The following is an 8,587-nucleotide window of genomic DNA, read 5'->3' as shown; positions in this document are numbered from 1 at the left end:
TGAAGTTGAAGATAAACAAATCTGATCAGCAATTTTAACCTGTGGGACTTGAAATTATCGACACTCTCCTATTAATTCATCAAACAACAATGTTAAATCATAAATAATTATTTAGTGCAGCAAAGTTTCCATTTTTTAAGTTAAAAAACTCGTCATTTGTTTTTCTTTAATATTTAAGAATATAAAAAAATTGTAAAGTTAAAAAACTTAATATTCCTTAAATAATTAAATAATAAAGTCAAACAGCTAACAAGATCTTCGTGAAAGAACCACCATTTCCCTTTTTTATTCTTCAATTTGTATATTCGGGTGAATAGATTCTATATCTAAACATGCTTTTTCCATATTAAAATACATGACTTTCCAAGTTGCTATAACAAATTAATTTTTTTTTGTGTGGAATTTCACTCTCTAATTCATGATTTATCAAAAGAAGATATAAAATTAAATTTTGAAAACAAAAAAGATGGAAATTGTTATACCATTGCCATAAAACCTTCATCAAACCACTCAACAATTAAGACGAAGCTCGACCTTGTGACCTTGCCAGGAGAATAGACTTACCAAAACACCACATCAAATGAGGTAGGCTTACACTATCACCAAAAGGTATTTAGGGAATAGTTTCTATCAACACTCGTTAATTCGTCACCTCCCTGACCTAGTGAATGCATCGTCTAATCCTCTCAAGTCGACTCAAACAGTACTTCTAGGCTAACATCTGCTACTCTACTCACATTAATTGTAAGAGAGTGTTTCATGGTTGAGACCCACACCAAGCCAACCGTACTCTATAAATACCCCTTTTCAAAATAAGGCAAGGAGAGAGAACGAATAAGAGACCCAATATCGTCTATAGTTTCACCACTTTGCACAAACACATCCTCAACATCTCTAAAAGTGTGAACCACCTTTTACAGTGGCTCATTACACCTTCTACAATGTAAACCACCTTCATCTTAGTTGCTTTCTTCACTCCCTACAATATAAGTATTGTTCAAACAATTTGTATAACTTTATTGATATAACAAAAATTATTATTTTCATTTGTAATTCAACACCAAACAAAAGATTTTATTTGCAAAATCATAAAGGCCTTAAAAATATTAACTCTATTAAACAATAATGACATTTTTTAAATAATAAATATTAATTGAAATTTTACAAACAATTATAAGAGCAATGCCATGAATAGTGCCAACTACAAGTGGAACTACAAAGGAACAAATATGGACATGATGCAATTGTTTACGCAATTCAATTTTCATATGTCTGTGAGGTCTTGCCTGGAAAGATGATCCGCTACCTTCAACCTCGTACAAATAGTTATTTAAGTTCTCTTACACATCGATATAAAAACCTCACTTTTGCACCTAAGATCTAGATCTCTCTCCACTAGATTTCCTCCTTGAAAACTTAGTTTGTAAAACCAAATGACTCACTTGTTTACTTACAAAAGTGCACATTCTAAAAAATTTCTTACTAAACAAAATATGTGTCAACTCTCCTAATATTCAAACTAAGCAAGCTTATAATATATAAGAGTTTTAAGGCTTGCTAAGGTACCTGTAAATTACAATTAAGATCCCACAAAAATAGCCTCATAAAAGGGTTTTGCAAATATCCTCATAAAATTTAGAATAAATTAAATATATCCAAAATATGTCTTCAAGTTAGTCAAGTCAATCTCACAAATTAGAGGATCTAATTTGCTTGATCCAGGTCGACCCAAACTTCAAAGATTTGATGCTTCACAAGATCAATATTCAAATACGGGTCAACACATGCCTCTAATATCATCTAAGTCATTATCTAACTATTTCAATTCAAAATATTGCCAACTCCGAATAAGGCAAGTTATAATTTATGAATAGTGCCAAGTGCAATTGTAACTACTCGTGTCACTGCTCTCATAATAGTTTCAATACAACTACCTCTTTCAATGTTAAACAAGGCTTTCATATATAGAGCACGAATTCAACTTCACAAAGAAAACTTTAATCCATTATGATTTACCCAAATCTCCTCCAATTAATGACCTTTAATAAAAGGATACAAAGAATTGAGACAAATCTTCATAAATTCAGCCCATGTCTTCTTAAATTGCATGTCTCAATATATAAGATAAGTAGATTAAATTAGGATCCTTCAAAAGCAATTTTACTTTATCCAATTTCTTCTCCAATTATAGTCACGAGATTAGTTGTACAATGTCCTCAAAAGATACAAGAAAATAACTAAGATAATGTTGTAATTGATCTCAAAACTTCCTCAACATTGACTATGTAAAAATTTAGCCTTATTTTATTCTTTTTTAAGCTTAAATTGTAAAATAATACCTAAACTATACTCATTTTCTCAAGTTGGTACCTAAAATTTTTCTTTGTCACAAGTGTACCTAAACTATACTCTGTTACCCAAATTACCTTAATCGTTAAAAAGAATCTTTTAGCTAATCATTTTGTGACACTTGGCAATTTTTAACTAAAAAAATCCTCAAAAAGTTAAAGGGTGAGTATTTGGCAATTTTTAACTAAAAAAACTCCACAAGTAGAGTTATAAAATTGCCACGTGTCTCATTCCTTTTCTATATATTTAATTTTTTTACTATTTCCTATATAAACTTATCAACTCAACCCTACTTGTGGAACTTTTAAATTTCATTGAAAATGTACTAAATATTTCCTCAAAATTAAAATATTATTTCCTTCAACTTTTTTTTAAAAAAAAACTTATAAGCATATCTGTGAAAGAAATTTGATCATAGAAAATTCAAGAACTTGTTGAAAAACTCATCTGAACTCAATTTTCAGCGACAAAATCTAGTTCCAACTTGTTTTTTTTTTCCTTTATATTTTTTTAATGTACCTTGCAAGACATATGTAACACTTTCAACTCGCTTATGAAATAACTCCACAGTGATGTATGAGATAATTTTTCTTTAATTGAATTAAAACTTTTAACTTTTTTTTAACTCTCTACCTCCCTACACTTCTTTATTGTCTTTTAATGAACCTTTTTTAATTAGCAAATGATTTTTTTCCCCAATCATCTTACCTTTTTTCTAATAGCTTCTTCTTTGTATTTGGATTTCATGCTTTATCTGGTGTCTTTTTTCATTATAGAAATTCACCAAACATTAATGATTTTATGCAAAGTATAAATAAAAAATGAAAAAAAAGTTAATTTTAAGAAAAATAATACATAGATTTTGAATTGGGATGAGAATGGAACCAAAATCAGGGTTTGAAAAGGAAAAAAAAAGCTCATAGAAATCAAGTTTTGTTGCTAAAAATGGGTTTGGATGAGTTTTTCGGCGAGTTCTTGAATTTTTCGTCACTAGAATTATTGAGTGAAGAACAAAAGAGATTAATATGTTTATAAATTTTTTTTTCAAAAAAAAAACTTAAGGAAATAATATTTAACTTTTTTTGGATTTTTTAATTAAAAATTACCACATGTCAGAAAATGATTGGCTAAGAGAATTTTTTTAATAGTTGAGGTAATTTGGGTAACGGTGTATAATTAGGTACCATTTTGGGTAATAGAATATACTGTAGGTATCGCTTGTAACAAAAAAAGTTAAGGTACGGACTTGAGAAAATGGGTATAGTTTAAGTTACATTTTGTTGTTTTAAGCCTTCTTTTTAATAGTACATGAATTAAAGTAACCAATTTAATAATGGAATAATTAATTCCTATTGGTTCTTATAATAGAGGGACCTGTCATGTACTCTCACCCTATATCTGATGTGGTTTATGTCATATTTTCGCCCTAAAATTATAAGTGTTCTCATTTTGTCATCTACATTTTTTTTGTCACATTTTGGTATCTTAAACTATCACTTTGTAATAATTTTTAGGGCTAGTTTAGAAGTACTTTTAAAAAGTGTTTTTCAAAAGTACCGTGGAAAAGTGTTTTTAAGAAATACTTTTAAAAAGTTTTGTTTAAGATTTAAGTGTCTAGTATTGTTGTCAAAAAGTACTTCTGAGAAATAAAATGTTCATTTTAGACATAGTATTATGAAGTAACAAATATACATTTAAATAATGTTCAAATTAGCTAATATTATGATATTTTAACAAAAATAAAAAATTTATTATAACTTGTTGTTAATGTTTTAATATATGAAACATAAATTTTAAATATTTTTAAGCAATTAATATTAATTATTTATAAAATTTAATTAGAATATATAAACTATATTTTAAATATTTATATATAACCATTAAATATTTGTAATTAGATATTAACACATTTGTGGGTTAATTTAATACAATAATGATTTTTTGGGTTAGTTTGTTGTGCTAGCACGTATTTGTCTGCTATTCCAGCAAGTTTTGATTTTTTAGGGTTTTTTAAGTGCATTTTATTTTTGAACGTTAGTATGGAGAGCGACGGTGGAAACATGGAGAATGACCTGGCAAATATTACGTTAGAAAACGATGTGGATGAGATCTTAGCAATTAGTAGTGACACAGAAGCGACGAATGAGGTTTATGATTTGTGTTTGGTTGGGTGTTTTCTCACTGCAAGAGTAATTCACTTCCTCACAATAAGGAGTACAATGACAAATTTGTGGCATCCCATGAAGGGAGTACAAATCTCAGATCAGGGAGAAAAACGATTCTTGTTCATATTTGTCATAAAATGGATTTGGAAAGAGTGCAGAGTGGATCGCATGGACTTTTAATAGCCAGCTTTTGGTGTTGCATTGTATGGTAGAGGGGGAGGACCCACTAAAAGTTCCATTATTATCAGTTTTTTTTGGGTCCAAGTCCATGAGTTGCCCCCGAGTTTTTTCTCTGAATGAATAGCAAGACAATTGGAAGATTTTGTGGGCGTTTTTATGGAGTATGATACAAAAAGTTTAGAGCAGGGTTTTATCAACTATATGCAAATTCGGGTATTAATTGATGTACGATGACTACTGAAAAGAAAGAAGAGGTTGATGTTCTCCTCATGTATCTGTTCATATGTCAATTTCAAGTATGAACGACTAACATTGTTTTGCTTTTATTGTGATTGTCTAGGTCACGGTGATTCTTGCTACCAAATTAGGATGGAGTCCGAAACGGATATAGTGGGAACGAGATGGGATTTGTTTATACGTACTCAATCAAGGAGGGCTCTAGTAGTGAGCATTATTTGGCTAAAAGGAGAAGGGGAAAAGGATGTGGAGGAGCAATGTCAAAAAAGGTTAATCTTGTGTTAGGGGTTAATTTGGAAGGAGAATCAAATGGTGGGTTAGGTCAAATAGAAATGGAACATGATTCTGAGGAATGTCCTTTGGAGGGGGTGAAGGGAAAAAACGACCACGATGGGAAGGAGTTTTCCGACAAGGGTCGGGAATAGTTGACTCTGGGAAAGGAAGGGAAGGAAGGATGGTAATTAAACCTCATTATTTATCGACGGGCAAGCCAACCAGTCACAGTGAAACTCCTAAGTTGGAACGTGTAACACCCATATACCATGTTCGACTCAAGGAACTTGATATAGGAATATTACATTTGGTGCCAAATTAATTCTTGGCTAATTACTAATATATTTGAACATAAAAATGGACACTTGGAACATACTTAATATTTTTCCTAAGTACATGTCATTCTATTCAAAATTTGAAAACATACCCTGTTGTTGCTTGAAGATGTGATGAGATGAAAGCTTGCAATCTCAAATTCAACTCTTCAAAAAAAAATTATGTATCTAGTCTACGCACGAAAACAAACTGTACGTTGAGTATTCACCCAGTGGTATTACTATAATTCAAATACTTAAGGTAAAAACAATATATATACACATTAAATATTACCACTATTTTAGCTTTAATAAATCATTATGCATTTAAACTTTAATTTTATTTTAATAATATGTATTTTAAATAGCTTCTCTTCATTTTAAATTATATATCTTCTTACTATATCAATATCCATTTCATGCATTTCATCAATAACCATTTCATAAAATCATTATTTCATATATTTCATTTTCACATCTCAATTCAATGTCTCATTTCAAATCAATTTAGTTCAATTCAAATCGCTTTTAATTTCCAATCAATATACCTTCAAATATTCACATAATTCATAATTCAATATCATTTCTTACTTCAATTCTTTTATTTTTCCCCTATTAACATGACTCGAACTTTGGCGGATACATGGATCCAACCAAACACACCATTACGGCACATTATGCCTAAAACGGTACATAGTACCTGATCAATATACGACACATAAGTGTCTGAAACGACACATGAGGTGCCTAAAATACGACACATAAAGTTCCTGATATACGACACATAAAATGCCTGATCGGCAAAGTTGATAAATCCCGTACTCTTCCAAATCCTATGGCATGCCAACTATATCCGACTCAGCCCGACTAGTTAATAGGGTATTCAATATATATATTTCTCAATTCAATTTCAATTAATGCCATTTCAACCACAATATCTCATATTTTCCATTTGCTTCAAATTCACATTTCAATCGATATTTCATTCAATTTCGATAAGCAAATTCACTTCCAACATCAACATCACATATCAATTTCCACTTTCTCAATTCAATTCCAATAAAATCCATATCAGTCACCAATTTCAATATTCCAGTTCAATACCACAATAGTTCAATAATTCAATTCAAACCATTTCAATTTCTATTCAATAATCACATTTCAATTTCACTTTCTTAATTCAATATTCATCTCAATTACTCACATATAATCACAATTCAATCTAATTTCATTCAATTCAATATCAATACTTAATTTCAATAATCATATTCACTTGAAATCAACTCCATTTAAAATAATATTATCATACCAAATTTCTTACCTTATTTATTTACCATGCATTTCAATTAAAACACAATAATTAATAATAATTAAATTTGAATTATAATAATACAAACCGTGATTCTCGTGTCTACTCCTCGTCCACTTTTTTTTTCCTTTCTTCGTGGATACCTCGGGTGCGATATTAGTTACGAAAAATTAGGATAATTTTCATAATCATTAATACAATATTAATTTATGTCTAATATTTAAATTTTCCTATTCCATTTCTATTCAATTTCTACCGTAAATTCAATTTGGTCCTAAGTAAATTCACTTACTTTCCTATCTTAATTCATACTTTATTTCTACTCAGTTTTCAACCAAACTTAAACATAACTATCTAAATTTCATCATAAATACCTAATTTCGAAATTCTTGCAATTTAGTCCCTACTATGCAAAACTTATAGCTTTACAATTTAATCCTTTAATCAATTCTAACTAAAATTTCTATCAATTAAACCCCTAATTCATCAATTTGTTCAACATGAACTATATTCAAAAACCTAAGAATTTCCAAAATTTCAACTTGATTTCAACAAAACTTTGTTCCAAAGCTTCTGAAACATCAAAATTAAGTAAAAATGACTTAATTGACTTACCAATTAAAGCTTTAAGCTTCAAAACCCTAGTTTTTCCTTTTCTTTTTCTTTTCTTCTTTCTTTTCCCCTATTTCGAATTGCTCTCTGTTTCTTTTCTTCTTTGTTTTATTTCTTTCTTTTCTTTTCTTTTCTTTTTTTACTTCATTATATATATTATTTAAAAATAATAATGATAATAATATAATATAATAAATATCTATTTACTTATAAAGTAATTAAATAAATATATTACAAATGTATGAATACTATTATTACATTTGTATATTTTTATCACTGTACACTTGGCTTTAATTTAATTCAATTCATAATATGATATTTATAATAGATTAATTTAATAATAAATATCTTTAGTTTAAAATATAAGTAAATAAATAATTATACTACAAATGTTTACATATATTTATTACACATGTGTTTTATCATCGCCATACACTTGTCCTTATTTTATTAATTATAATATAATTATTATAATTTAACATAATTAAATTTATAACTAATTTATTTTTTTAGATTAATTAAACAAAACAAAAATCTTTGTTTGCCGCCTCAACTTATGCTAAATAGCTTATTTACCATTTTGGTCCTTTTTATTTTCTTTTAATCTACAATTCAACTTTTACCTTTTATTCACTTTAGTCATTTTTTCCTAATTACTCTTAATTAAGATAAATTCACCTAATTAGAACCTAATTAGGCACACCACTAGTCTCATAAATATTTCTAATAATTATTTACGAACCCATTTCACTAAGATGGAGGCCCAATATTGCACTTTTCTGATGCCCGTGAATTTTGGGTCATTACAGAACGTCCGTGGGTTGAGGAGATACGGGCTGTCAAAAGACTTCGACATGCACTGAATATGTCTAATCCCCAACTGATCTTTTTTATGGAGACTAAACTAGATGGTAGAAGAATGGAAGCAGTAAGGATGTGATGTGGTTTTGTTAATGCGATTGAGGTGGGGGCTGATGGTTCTCATGGAGGCCTATGTTTGGCATGGAAAGAGGATTTAATTGTCACTTTACGCAGTTTCTCTATGAACCATGTAGATGTAGAGATAAAAGGGGATGTGGAAAAAGGGGATTGGAGATTTACAGGTTTTTATATATCTTTGTTTGCTCGGAATATGAGCGAGCCGTTGA

General features: G+C 29.2%; 1 long non-coding RNA gene across 1 annotated transcript; it reads right to left on the bottom strand.

Moving 5' to 3' along the window:
* Nucleotides 1–467: 467 nt before the first annotated feature.
* On the bottom strand, nt 468–6,992 carry LOC121216355 (uncharacterized). The gene is made up of 2 exons (XR_005912525.1): nt 6,916–6,992; nt 468–979 (listed from the first exon to the last, which is right to left on the bottom strand). It is a non-coding gene; the product is annotated as an uncharacterized lncRNA (long non-coding RNA).
* Between the last annotated feature and the right edge of the window lie 1,595 nt (nt 6,993–8,587).

The sequence above is a fragment of the Gossypium hirsutum genome, chromosome D04 (genome assembly GCF_007990345.1).
Source record: "Gossypium hirsutum isolate 1008001.06 chromosome D04, Gossypium_hirsutum_v2.1, whole genome shotgun sequence".
NCBI lineage: Eukaryota > Viridiplantae > Streptophyta > Magnoliopsida > Malvales > Malvaceae > Gossypium > Gossypium hirsutum.
This window is presented reverse-complemented; position numbering and strand designations above follow the sequence as displayed.